Here is a 13927-nt window from a genome sequence, read left to right as displayed (position 1 = left end):
AGCAGTACAAACTACCTTTTAATACGATCAACACTTTTTCTGCGCTCCCTTCAAATTTCTCGTGATATAATTTGACAAAAAGTTCGACGACGCCATTCTGTTACAAGGACCGAACACTGGTGGAAATAAAAGACCAAACTTCGCAGTTAACGAGATGGTAAAACATTATTTCATAATAACAACCTTGTTCAACAATATTACGTTAGCATACTATACATATAATGAAGCATTAACGTGAAAACAATAACAGCAAATACGTGGAGCATCGTTATCCAAGAAGATGGAATAAATTAGGTTGTCCCAAAAGTTTCTTTCGGAATGTGTTCCTTTAATATTGCTAAATAAATATTAGGTTGTCCCAAAAGTTGGTTTTCGATTCATGCACAAATGCAAATTCATGTTAGGAAGTACTAAAACATCAACATAAAGATTATCGCGTTGTTTGTATTTATTTAGCAACACTGAAGGAACGCATTCCGAAAGGAACTTTTGGGACAACCTAATATTTATGAGAAAAATGTGTACCAATACTTTTTTTATTTGGAACGTGTACGCGCGAATTACTTTTATAACTCGTCGGTTTAGTATTAAACTTCTACTATTAGACGATCGAAAGTGACTGACTGATGTGTATAATAACAAGATTAAATTTATTTATATTTTGTGCGAATTGTACTACACATAATAATGTATAGAGGAGTCAAAAAATATATTCAATAAATTCCAATGAATACACCTTTACAATTCCAATAATTGTCAAATCAAAAATTTTAAATGAGTCCTTTGACCCCTCGAGGTAGGCTTATTGTTAGTGTTAAAGAGTTCAAAGATACTGTTGTATTTTAAACCTGTGGAACACATTCAGAAAGAAATTCAATTTTTATTTCATCCGAGTTTGCTGCAACTCAGGTGGAAAATGCGTATTTTTCGTAAAGATCCGCAGACTGATAATTATAAAGATTATTAATGTCGATGAACTTACGTTCCTCGTACGACTAATGACATATGGCTTAAGCAGCGTGTAACAGTGAGCAAACTAACACTTCGATACGTATTTTTGTTTCAGACAGTTACGCGTAAGAAGTGAACATTTCAAACTATTTTGTTGGGTTTCGTCATGAAGAAATTCTTTCTCAACAGTCATTTTTCTGTTCCGCGTGAAACGAAACACGAGAAATCACCTACTGAGCGTGCCGAACAATAACAAATTCCATCGGTGACCAGTTTTATAGGATATAAAGAAAATATGGAGTTCGCACCGCGATAGCGAAAATGACCGGAAGAGGAAAAACAGCGTTCGCAATCGGAGTCGAATTGCACAATGATTTTTCACAACTCGGGAACGTTCGATCCTGCAAAAACTGGAAGGATGCTAACCTTCGAATAACCGTGATCGACGAATGCAAACGAATTAATTACCGATGCACTTTCGATTGGTTTTCACCGGAAGTGGCACTTGTTTCCCGGCTGTCACGCACACCCGCTACTTGGCTTTCAAATTCGCGGAAATATTCGGATTCGTTGCTCCGAAAACACGAATAAATACCACCGTCAACAACGATAACACGCACTGAACGACGCTCGGCGCGAGACTGACGACGACGCGAACGGTGCACGTAAGCGTGCTGTTTCGGAGCGTCTCGACGTTTACCAATCAGTACCGCGGATTCTTGCGTAGCTACGCGTCCGCGCACGCGCATTCACACTCGTGTCAGGCCCGTTCGCCGATTGCCGAGTCAGTGACAACTTATTCGGACAATAAATCACATCGCACAGTGGGCCAGTAGCCCGCTTTTTTATGGGCCAAAGTCAATTTTTCACGTTCAATGTATCGAAACAATTTTTCCCTATAAACTGGCAACTCTTTAAAACTCCCAAATCCAAAATATTATTCTTTTCAGATGATTCTGTGAAGAGATGCGGTGTTCTAAAGACAAAGTCATAAAATTAAAAAACACGCGTGGAAAACCACGCGCGGCAGAAGTAAAACTTCTTGCAGTCTGGTAATGTGTAGAAGTAAATTAAGATTGCAAATGGTAAATAATCCTGATGAAGCGACAACAAGATCAGGAACAACTCTCGATGCAGTATTTGCAAGACATTTAGACAAAATTGAATCAAGAATATTTATATCATATTTTAGCTATCATAAGCCAATTGTTTCAATGATAGAATCATAGAAAATCATAGAACATAGAAAAAAATAATGAACGATCAAAATTTGCAACGCAAAGAAGGAGAGCATATGGGAAAGAAAGAGACAGTTCATAGCATTTCCCATACGCTCTTCTGCTTCGCGTCGCAAATTTTGATCGTTCATTATTTTTTTCTATGTTCTATGATTTTCTATGATTCTATCATCGAAACAATTGACTTGTGATAGCTAAAATATGATATAAGGGAGGTGGTTGGGTTGTGAGACGGGTTTTGTTTTTGGCCTGTAACTTTTTGCTTGATGAAGATATCAAAGAGTTTTATATACCGTTGGGAAGGTGAAGAAAATACGCAAACTTTTATACGAAAAATGTTTAGTGAATTGATCAACAAGTAAAATTTTATGGCCAATTTTCCGAGGACATGTTTTTTGGCTTCCTGAAAAAAGTGGTTGGGTTGTGAGACACTCGAAAAAAATCAACTAAAAGTGTGTGTGGAAAAATATAAAGGAAAACCCATGTAACTTTAAGCAAAAATGAATTTTTATTTATTTTAAAGACATTAAGTGGCCAAAGAAGTTAAAAAGAATGGCAAAAAATTGAAGAAAAGCAAAGAATGGCGAAGAAAAGTAAAAAAAGAATATAATGAATGGAAGGATTCGATAATCATCTTCCTCTTCGTCATCCAAGTCGCTGTCACAATGTTTGCATGTGAAAAACGAGATATGCGCAAAAATTCCATCAATTCTTCATCGCAAGCTGTGGAAATATCGTCAAAATGGCTGTCAACTTTCTTCGCATAACGCTGTAACGTGCTCTTATCAACGCCATATTCTTTGGCAGCCTTTCTTATGCCTTTCTTCTCCAGCAAATGATCTGTAACGGCACTGAGCACGGCATTAAAATTAATTTCTTTGTTTGCGGGCGAGTTTCTTGGAGTTGACATGACTATAAATTCAAAAAATAAACCAAAACAAACGTTAAATGACAAATAAACATTTAATTCTAACACAAACAACGATATTTGACAGTTCTAGTTCGTTTCTAGTACAAAAAGACTAGTGTCTCACAACCCAACCACTATGGTGTCTCATAACCTAACCATGTTGCCATTCCGAATGTGACAGAAAAAAAACTATGTTTGTCGTATATGCGCAAAACTCGATATTTCATTGTAAAATGTAAGGAAAACACTAAATGAAATTGCATCACACTCACCTTTTTCAATTGATTCACTCAACAAAATAATGTTTTTAAAAAAATGAGTAAAAGTTTTGGAAATTGATTTTTACACACGATGTCCGTATCTAATATCATATAATATAAGCAACACGTCTATACACCTCGGTGCTAGCACAAAAACTAGCAGACGTCAAAACAAAAATTTGACAGCTAACAGATTGGAATTATCGCGATTGCGCGATGGATAAAAACGATTCTTCACAACCCAACCCGTCTCATAACCCAACCACCTCCCCTAAATATTCTTGATTGAATTTTGTCTAAATGTCTTGCAAATACTGCATCGAGAGTTGTTCCTGATCTTGTTGTCGCTTCATTAGGATTATGTACCATTTCCAATCTTAATTTACTTCTAAACATTACTAGACTGCAAGAAGTTTCACTTTTGCCGCGCGTGCTTTTCCACGTGTATGTTTTTTTACTTACCTGACACGTGTCAAAATTTTTCAGGTTAATTTAGAACAAGGGTTTGGATAATTGTTTATAAATCTTTCAGTCGGAACAAAATCCGATGAGAAACTGCATGTGAAAGTAGCTGAAGGTTGACTCTATGTTATCCAATTGCAAATGTTGACAAATTAACTCTGGTTAATTCGTTATTAACAATTGTTGCGCGGGCTGATTAGTTTCGGAAGTTCCCATAATGCATAAGACAAGGAGGGTCGAACTGTGCGACAAGGACAGACATACATAACATACTACTTCTCCAAAATTTGTTAATAACTAACAATTTAAGCATCAAACCTGCATAAAACTGAAATGGGAATGTAGCCAAGGCTTCATTTTACATTCTACAATCTTAAAAGTTCACCAATGAAGTCTTTAAAGTTAGTAAATTAATTATGAAAATGTTACTAGTTAAACTATTCGAGGATATTCGCGAAATTTCGTCACTTCCATAACACTCGACCGCGTCACTTCCGTAACGCTAGAAAATTGTAGCCACCTCAGCAAAGAAGTTCCACTTTAAAAAAAAATTGAACACGTTCCATGCCAATTTGGAATATCAGAAAACCGATTTTAATGGTGGTTTCATAATATACAGTACCGGAAAAGCGTTTAAGACGACTATCTTTTTAATAGATTATCGCATTAGAGATACTATACGTCGAACAATCCTCAATTGTTCTTAACATTTACACATACAGTGCCCAAAATTTCCATAAAACCACCTATATTTCGACGTATTTTTTTAAAGATATGTTGAAATAAAACAGTTCTGAAATGAAAACTCAGGATCCAAGAATGGAGATCCAAGGATCCGTTGCAATGTAATGTGTGATGTGTGGTGGTGTGTGTTACCTCGAAGTGACGATCGGCGGTCGAAAAGACGATCAGCAGCCGAAGCGACGATCGAGTCGCGAGACGCTAATTTGTTCAGTTCGACACGAGAGTCGGTATAGGCAGGACATAACTGGTATGTATAGTTAGTTATACATAACCGTTTTACAATAAAAAGTATTTAGTTACCTATTTTCACTAGACTGTGTTTGATAGTTTGATTCCACTCAATCCTATACCTTAACAGGTTATGTACCCAGTGTAATCTAGTGAAAAAGGGGTGTTAAAAGCAAGTGATATAACTGTGTTAGTGCAGAGTGCAGAGTGTGTGAGGCAAAATGGAAGCTACACATCTGAAAATCGAGAAGCTGAAGGACAAGGATAATTGGCAGCAATGGCGTTTTATCATACGTACATTGTTGGAGGAGGATGACAATATGCTGACGTATGCGAAGAAAGGCTAGTTCGTCCGGCGGTAAATGCTGAAGGTTACGAAGCAAAACTGGAGAGCTTTTTGAAGGCAGACAAGGTTGCAAGAAAATTAATTGTCACGACAGTGGAGAAGAAACCATTGGATTTGCTGTTAAGCTGCACAACTGCCAGGGAAATGTGGAAGAAGCTGAACGCTGTGTACGACATCAAGTCGGAGGAAAATCTGTCATTAGTACAAAAACAGTTTTTCGATTTTAAGTGGGAAGAAAGTGAAAACGTTACGCACAACTTGTCAAAAGTCGAGCAGTTGGCGTAAAAAATGAAGAGTTTGGGTAGTCAAGTGCCAGATTCAATGCTTGTGACACGCATTTTATGTACATTGTCGAAGAGATTTAACCATTTTCATAGTGCGTGGAATTCTGTTGAGGAAGCAAAGAAAAATCTTGAAAATCTAACAGCGAGATTGATGTCTGAAGAGATGAGGATAGAAGAACAATCTGCTGAGAAAGAAACGGTAGCGTTAGTGACAAAGTCAAGATTTGAAAAGAAGCCGTTTAAATCGAGTGAAAATAAAGGACACAAGAAGCAAGATTGTGTTGGCTGTTTTACGTGCGGTTCAAGAAATCATCTAAGCAGAAATTGCTTTAAAAGAAGAGATAACTTCAGAGAGAGGCCAAATATGCAGAGGATCAATTCGAATCAGGGACGGCGCAATTTAACGCAAAGACAGGCGTTTTTGGGGAGCTGCAACATGGAGCAGGACAATGATTTTTGGCTGATCGACTCAGGAGCAACGGACCATATGACGTATCAACGAGAATTGTTTTGTGAATTCGAGGAATTCGAGGTACCGTTAAAAGTACGAATAAGCAATGGCGAAAATATTTCTGCGCATGGTAAAGGTAAGATAGAGATTGAAATGTATGTGAATGGGGTGAATGGATCGAAGGTGTGATGCATGAGGTATTGTTTGTACCGGAATTAAAGCAAAATTTGTTTTCTGTTAAAGTTGTTGCGAAAAAAGGCGTTAATTTCTCTATTACTAATTGCGGAAAGAACTGGTTGTTCACGCGTGATGCAATAAAATTAATTTGCGCGTAGCATTGCCGAAAAATGTAATTTAATTGAAAAGGTCGACAAAAATTTAAAGTTGGATAAGTCAGGTTCATTGCAATTATGGCATGAGCGTTTGTGTCATCAAAATAAAAGGCACGTGAGAAGTTTTTTGCAAAACGTGGGTATAAATGTGAATGTTTCGAATGAGAATGATGTGTGTGAAGGCTGTCCTTACGGGAAGCAACATAGATTAAGTTTTCATGAGAATGTTGAACGCGCTAAAAAACCTCGCGAAATTATACATGCTGATGTATGTGGGCCTATGGAACAAGAATCGATGGGTAGAAAATTATATTTTGTGATTTTCAAGGACGATTTTTCGAGATTTAGAACAATCTATTTCATTCGATATTAATCGGAAGTAATTGATAAATTAAAAATATATTGTAACGAGATTGAAAATCAATTTAACGAAAATATAAAAGTGTTTCACACAGACGGTGGACGAGAATTTAAGAATAGAGAGGTCAAAGATTTTTTGGACAGTAAAGGCATAAAACATACGATATTGTTCCATACACCTGAGCAGAATGGTGTCGCGGAGCGCGAAAACCGTATTATAGTAGAAGCAGCGAGATCAATGATTTACTCTAAGTCGGGAATTTCTTTGTCTTTGTGGGCGGAAGCAATGAACACCGCCGTGTTTGTAATTAATCGAACAGGTCCGACTAAAGAAGGGAATAAAACTCCTTACGAGTTATGATATGGGAAAGTCGCGAACATTAATAATTTTAAAGTTTTTGGGACTGAGTGCTATGTTCACGTACCTGTGAAAAAAAAGGAGAAAGTTGGATAAGAAGGCGTTAAAAGGGTTTCTTGTTGGATACATTGAGAACTGCAAAGGTTTCGCAAAGGAACTCAAAGGTATTTTTGTTCCGGGCTTGAGAAATGTAATTCTAAGTTGTGATGTTATATTGAGATTAGAAAAGGTATGCCCAAATGAAGTGATTGTTACTAATTCAAAAGAAAATAATGAGGCTAGTAATTCAGTTGAAGTTAATCACGAAATAGCAGATAGTAATACTAACAATGAGCAAAAAGATGTAAGAGAACTACGCGATAGACGACATATTAAACGTACTGATTTTTATGGGTGCCCGATTACATTTATGGCAGAAGTGTTACCTAAAAATTATAATGATGCAATTAACTCTAAGGGAAAAGATAAATGGATGAAAGCTATGCAGGATGAGATTAACTCCTTGCATGAAAATAAAACATGGATACTTGTAGAAAAACCGGAGAAGCAGAAGGTTATTACTTGTAGGTGGGTTTACGTAAAGAAATTTAATGAAGATAGTACAATACGTTTCAAAGCGCGATTAGTTATTAAAGGCTATTCACAAAAGGAAGGGATAGATTATAAAGAGACATTTAGCCCTGTTGCTCGTTTTGATACGGTTAGATTTTTGTTAAGCATTGCAGCTCATGATGGATTATATCTCGGAGATTTAGAAGAAAATATCTATATGATGCAACCGGAAGGGTTTAATGATGGGACAATGCGGGTTTGTAAACTATTAAAGAGTCTTTACGGGTTAAAACAAGCTCCAAGCTGTTGGGCTGAACACTTCTCAAGTTTTCTCAAAAAGTTCGGGTTTCATCAGAGCTCAGCTGATCCTTGTTTTTATATTTACAAAGAAGGTGACCGGAAAATGTATTTGGTTATTTATGTAGATGATGGGCATTTAGCAACTTCGCAGGATTGCTTAATAGATCAATTCTTTACTGAATTAGCTAAAGAATTTAAAATAACTAGTACGAAGAAAGTAACAAATTTCTTAGGCGGAGAAATAATTAGATTAAAGGATGGTTCTATTTTTATACACCAGGCAAAATATATTGAAAGTATTTTACGAAAATTTAATTTATGGGAAGCAAATAGTGTCTGTACTCCAATAGAGGCAAGTTGGGATGCTGGTAATTCAGAAGGGAACAATTGTGAAGCGCCCTATAGGGAGGCCGTAGGTAGCCTTATGTCTCTTCAGGTATTTAGCCGGCCCGATATAAGCTATGCCGTAAATATTGCTTCGAGAGCACTAGAAAAACCAAACAAAGGGCATTGGCTACTCGTTAAGCGAATACTAAGATACCTTAAAGGGAATTAGGATTATTTTATACTAAAGGCGGTAATTTTAAGCCATATAGTGACGCAGATTATGCGGGAGACAAAGAGACACGTAAATCAACGTCGGGTATGTATGTCAATACGCGAATGCAGCCATCTCATGGCAGAGCAAGAGGCAACAATGTATATTATTGTCTACAACAGAAGCTGAGTATGTTAGTGCAGCATCAGCTGTTAAAGAGACTGTCTGGTTAAAGAAATTGTTCAGTGAATGCGAAATTAATGTACATTATACATTATTGGTAGACAATACGAGTGCGATCAAATTAATAAAAAATCCGGAGTTTCACCAGAGAAGCAAATATATCGATGTGAAATATCATTTCATACGTGATCTGTATAATAAAAGCGAAATTGATATAAAATATGTTAAGACTGATGAGCAGTTAGCTGATATTTTTACGAAAGCACTATGTAAACCGCGTTTTGTATATTTGGTAAAGAAATTAGGAATTATAAGTAGGAGGGATATTGGGAACTAATGTTAATCTAATGTAAATTTTTTTGCATGTTGAGCTTTAGGGAGAGTGTTGAAATAAAACAGTCCTGAAATGAAAACTCAGGATCCAAGAATGCCGTTACAATGTAATGTGTGATGTGTGGTGGTGTGTGTCACCTCGAAGTGATGATCGGCGGTCGAAAAGACGATCAGCAGCCGAAGCGACGCACAGTGGGGTATTTGGCCTGTTTAGCGCGCCAAAACTATTGCGACGTTATTAATAGTGTGAAGGTCATACTATTATATATCGTTGAATTCGTCTTAACACCAGCTACAACACTATCAAATCAAAAATACAACTTAATGTTTAAAAAATCGAAGCGACCTTGTTTTTTTGTTTTAAACAAAATTTTTTCGAAGTTTTATATATTGAAGTTTATATTGAGGTTAATACTGTTAAACTTTTGTTTCAAACATTTTTTCGTAAAAAAAAAAATATATTATAAATATTAATTAATTTTTATTAATTTTTTTTTATAGTATAAATTAATATTCTAGCAGTAATGACTTTCATTTTCCTTCATTTACTTCCAAGTATCTATCACCTACAGCTCAGTTATTTCATCATTATCAGTCATATGATATACGGTCGGTTCATGCCATAGTGATCTAAATCGCATAAAAAGGTATGTTCCAGCATGAGATCGCATATAAACTTTTCAGGATTGTATAAAGCAATGTCTAATGATTAACCTCGCAAAAAATTAAAGAGGTGTTATGCTGAGAAAAAAAGTTATTACATGATACATATTAATTTTCTGAAAAAAAATTATATCACTTTTGATTGTTTATTCTATCAAAACCACCGAAGAGTATAAAACAAAAAGCAGTAAAATTACTCTATAAACCTTCCTTTACATCCTAGGTATGTTTTTATATCGATTTGATCTTTAACACAAGTTTTTCCATGCTTCTCTCGGTCACGAGAATATGTTACTTCCAAGTATCTACATATAGGTTACTAAATAGTACCGTTTATGGAAAAATATTATTGTAGATTACTTGCATACATATTCAGGTATATGGGTAAAAAGTTTTAGTCATTTTGAACAAAGTAAAAATTTCGACTTTTGGCGCGCTAAACAGGCCAAATACCCCACTATGCGACGATCGAGTCGCGAGACGTGAATTTGTTCAGTTCGACACGAGAGTCGGTATAGGCAGGACATACGTGGTATAGTTAGTTATACATAACCGTTTTACAATAAAAAGTATTTAGTTACCTATTTTCACTAGACTGTGTTTGATAGTTTGACTCCACTCAATCCTATACCTTAACAAGATATTGTGAAGTTTACTACTTTTTCGCATCTGCAATTATATTTAGTTGATACTAATCATCAATCTACGAGTATCTGCTCGGAAATGTTCACCTTTTGGGTGTGTTTACATCTTTTGCTGCACGAAGCGAAATTTCTATAAAGCTACTGAGTTTGTGCTTAGATTCTGAGTGAATAAGTCTAACTACGTATAATAAAAGCAGTGTAACTGCAATTGAAGAGTAAGGATTTGCGTAAAAATAGATCTGTAAAATTGAAATCGTAATAGGGTAAACTGTACAATGATTGGCACCTTAAACCAAAATCTTAGTGAAAATCTTTTTATCTTTTTTTGTATATTATCATATTATAAGCTAATAGACATTTTTCTACAAAATCAAACAGTTTTTAGAGTCATAAATTTTTTATTATAAAATATATTCATTGAATAACAATCGTAAGACAAATAGTACAGTTATTGGCACATTTGGTACAGTTATTGGCACAACATGTATCAGTTATTGGCACTGAAGAACGGAATAGGAATTATTAACTAAATAAAGATAAATAATGGAAATAGTTTGTACTGCATGCAGGTTTAAATTCTGTATAATGTATAATTTACGTCTGAACTAATATCATCAGCTTAATATGTAGAAATAACTTAAGAGACGAAGATAATGCTCAAAGAAAAAACAGAAAAATATTTTAAGGTTCACATGAGTCATACGATTCAACTCTTCTTTTTGTGGTGAATCTTCCCCTTGTGTAAATTTGAAATAATTTATTTTTGTTTATTTAAGAGAAGATCTTTATATGATCTACATGGTGGAAGAATCATTTCGAATACGATCTTTAGCATCTTTCTTTCTACTGCAGCCATTTCCAAATACACAAACAGATAAAACAAATTAAAAATGCTAACAGCTTCAAGTAATGACTACGAAATTCTCGTCACATATAACAATATGAGTGATTTCCACAAGTAGGTAAATAAATAGTACAACGATTGACTCTCTGATGTCCATTGCAATGATTGGCACCTTATTAACCTATAGTGATTGGCCCCTTCAATGTACAATGATTGGCAGTGCCAAGAATTGATAATAAGACTTCTTTCAACGAATTAAAGTCATATTTCTAATTTGTTTTTATGATTCAAAGCATTAATTTTTGGAATATTAAAAAAAAATCCAAAACTGTATATCTAGTGTGGTCCATAAATGAGTAGAAGCACTTCTAACTATTAACTGAATAAATATATTTAATAAGATTTATCACACTGTGATAGAGCACATGTTCCATACGCGATGCGTAACCATCCGGCGTCTAGGTTAGGGGACGCTCGATCATATCGATCGATAATCGATATACAATATACGTCGTGCGAACACAGCATACGCGCCACATCTAGTAATTGGCATAAGTCCAAATTAATTAAACTTCCATACAAATAAATGAACCATTCGTTGGCACCTGAAAAGAGGTTGTGTCTGATAAACAGTAAGAAGGAAACGTTAAATAGGTTATTTGATTTATAATTAATCATATACGCACTTATTACATCTGTAGTACAGTCCGAAATTAAGTTATACAGCGATAAAGTATACTTACTCGTAACGAAGATTTTAACGAAACACTGTTTACACTGCACTGTGCTCATCCATCGGTCTTACTGATTGTCCGCAAGCGTTGCTAACAGTCATATGTGGATCTCTGTTATGAAAACTTGCAACGTTGCTTTGAAATATAAATAAGAAGCAATATAAAATGATTTTCTATACCAGAAATTCTTAATCTGTATTTGCCGTTTAAATAAAAAATGCCAATAACTAGTGCAGTACCAGCAATAGTACAGTTAACCCTATGTTATATTTTAATTTCTTATTAGTAAAATGCCACGAGGACAATTGTTCACCAGTGAAGAAAAGGCATCCATTGATGCATATAGGGATACAAAATTAATCGATCACGTATCGTTGTAAATAATTACGTCAATTTGAGAAAAGAATATGGCAAAAACCACCCCAAAGGGGGGAAATCAAAAGCTGAGCAAGAGACAGCATTCATTGTTAATGAGATCTGCATCAAAAGAATTGAGAAGTGGAGCGAAACTTTGCGTTGATTTAAATTTGTCAGTAACTACGAGACGCGTACAACAAATTTCAAAAAGTTCCAACCGATTTCCCTGGACAAAATTGGTGCAGAAACCAGCACTCAAAACAGACCATAAACAGGCTCGTCTTGATGTTGCAAAAATACACATGTCCTGGTTCAAAGAATGGGAATTTGTTATCTTTTCTGATGAAAATAAATTCGATTTAGACGTGCCAGATAGTTTTCAACATTACTGCCACGATTTAAGGAAAAAAAAGACATAACAATGACTCGCAACTTTGGTGGTGGTACATTAACGATATGGGCTGCATTTAGAGCTGACGCCAAGACACCAATCTGTCACATTACTTCTAAAATGAATTCTGAAAAATATACAGAATTATTAGACACAATTTTAATAACATTTATTGAAGATATAGGACACGATAACTTCATTTATCAACACGATAACGTTGCCATCCATACATCAAACTAGAGAGTTATTGTTGCTCGCTCGCTCGCGAGTAGGGTTGTTTTTGCTCGCGGGTAGGACTGCTCTTGCGAAAGAGTTAGTGGTACGCATGGCTAGTAGGACCTATAGCTATTAATGTTTTTGATTTGGTGTGTGACTCTCCAGGAGCCACCCAAAGAACTTCCCGATTCGTTAGTTGCAGTATATTATTATCATTATTAAGTGTAAATGTTTGCTATATGGCGTCGCATTAAACCAATATCGTATGCTCGTTGCTCCCTTGGTTTAATACATCAATCGATGCAGCTGGACATTCGTTATAAAAAAAGTACTAACCTATGCATGTCGAAAAGTTAGTGGTTCAGAAGATATTTCAATTTAAATAATGCTAAAACACCATTACTATCGTACTAAGACGTTACACTAGTAAGTAAACGCTAATGTCTGAAAACGGTGCGTCCTATCGCAGAAATAACGAAATTTTGAAAAGGCGCAACCCAAGGCATATAGGGTATGCCGAACCTCATGACGTATGTAGTCCTTTGAATTAAAAAAGAAAATTAATTGGTGTTAAATTTTGATCAATATTTGCATTGTTCATATAATCACGATAACGAGTTCTTACTTTCACTCCCACTCTGGGCAATTGAAGATCTAACCACAATATAGACGGAATTTTATTATAGTATTTTCTTGAAAAGTAATAAATTTTAATATTCCGCATGCTCCATTAACCAATCCGTCTTCAACATCAATGTTATTAATAATTATCATCCAAACCAAAACACTTCGTGTAAAGGTTGACCAAGTTCCCCGGCCTATCCACTTCAGTGATATGAAGGATGGACCAAGTTCCTCTCGCCTATCAAAGTTGTGATATGATGGATGGATCAAGTTCCTCTCGCCTATCAAAGTTGTGATATGATGGATGGATCAAGTTCCTCTTGCCTATAAGGGCTGTGATATCGGGAAAGACCAATTCCCAGAGGCCAATGATTGTTGCACTTACCTAATTCAAATTTTACAACCTAGGGAACTTGGCGTCTGCGCTGGCACTACTATTTTGACTTGCATGAGAAAAGTTTATATCCAGATTCCCAAGTGCTCAAGCAAAAATCTTATGAATTTTTTTAAATCTGCCGTTGCTTCGTCTCCTGCAGAATCGTCTCCTTCTGCGCCGTATCCGGATATAAATTTTTCTCATGCAAGTCAAAATAGTAGTGCCAGCGCAGACACCAAGTTCCCTAG

The 13927-nt window shown here is 35.7% G+C and overlaps 1 protein-coding gene across 5 annotated transcripts in view; it reads right to left on the bottom strand.

Annotated features, from left to right (window-relative positions):
* LOC143211668 (uncharacterized) overlaps nt 1–1647 on the bottom strand; it is a 267501-nt gene extending 265854 nt beyond the window's left edge. The window contains exon 1 of one of the 5 annotated variants that reach the window (XM_076429526.1): nt 1378–1647. The gene's annotated coding sequence lies outside the window, so the exon portion shown is untranslated. The other 4 variants (XM_076429523.1, XM_076429522.1, XM_076429524.1 and 1 more) reach the window with 4 other exon arrangements.
* Between the last annotated feature and the right edge of the window lie 12280 nt (nt 1648–13927).

Source organism: Lasioglossum baleicum, chromosome 8 (genome assembly GCF_051020765.1).
Source record: "Lasioglossum baleicum chromosome 8, iyLasBale1, whole genome shotgun sequence".
Taxonomy (NCBI): domain Eukaryota; kingdom Metazoa; phylum Arthropoda; class Insecta; order Hymenoptera; family Halictidae; genus Lasioglossum; species Lasioglossum baleicum.
Note: the sequence above shows the minus strand (reverse complement) of the source record. Positions and strands in the feature narration are given on the sequence as shown.